Source organism: Olea europaea, unplaced genomic scaffold, assembly GCF_002742605.1.
Source record: "Olea europaea var. sylvestris unplaced genomic scaffold, O_europaea_v1 scaffold2856, whole genome shotgun sequence".
In the NCBI taxonomy this organism is placed as follows: Eukaryota; Viridiplantae; Streptophyta; class Magnoliopsida; order Lamiales; family Oleaceae; genus Olea; species Olea europaea.
In genome coordinates, this window is record NW_019247082.1 from 24,519 (window position 1) to 25,603 (window position 1,085).

Here is a 1,085-nt window from a genome sequence, read left to right on the forward strand (position 1 = left end):
AGCTTTGAAGGCTTGAATGTTGGCCATTTGCTTTCGTAACTTAGAATCCATTCAAGACTCCTTGATTATTCTTTTGCCAATTACTGGCTCTTCTAGGGCCACTATATTTGGCCTCATCTGTCTGAACATTTCAGTGAGTGCGTCCACTGAAAATGGCTCTTCGCTTTGCGCGACAACTTGAGTTTCTTCCCCATCTTGTACTACCCTGACAGGTCCATAGTTTTCTTTGTACATGAACTTTTCCACCGAGTTTGCTTCTGCGACAAAAGGCCTATGATCAGCCTGTACCACCTCTGCTTCGCCTTTGTTATTCTAAAAGATCGGGCATTGATGGAGCGATGAGGGTATACAGCGACTTTCGTGTATCCAATCTCTTCCTAGTAACACATTGTAACTAGTAGGACCATCTATTACAAAGAAGACTGTGGTCCTAGTAGTCATCCCTATAGTTATGTCCAATGGCATAACTCCCTTAGCCGAAGTTGCTCCTCCATTGAAACTCATAAGGATGACTTCTGTAGGAATCATGTCACCCTCTGTCTTTACGAACTTCCTCATCATCCTAGATAGAATGGTGTTTATAGCTGCTCCATTGTCGACAAGCACTTTTGCCACAGGGATGCCGTTAACTAAAGCTTTAACGTACAATGGCCTCAAGTGTTTAGTCAATTTCATGGCTGGCCGTTTAAAAATAACCTTTTCAGCAGCCTCTATTTCTACTTCCTGCTTATTTTCTGTCGAATTATCCTCCTGTGATAAGTCGACGTGCAGCATATCGCATTGATCCTCTGTCTCCTGAGTTTCCTTCTTACTTTTTTCTAATGCTTCCTCATCAGTTACCCAACCTGTGGGAAGGGGCATTATTCTTGGAGGAGATCCATACTTTTCAGAGCGAGGCACTCTCTTCTTCCTTTTGGGTGTCCCGTACAGTACGTAGAAATCAAAAGGACGCCCAGATGGTTCTCCCAACAAATCTACTTCGCGAGCTCCCTCTCGATGTAGTTGCTTCAACAGAGTATTGCGCGATACTCCTCTCTTTCTTCCTTCTGGTTCTAGATCGATTTCTTCTTCAATATCTGTCATCC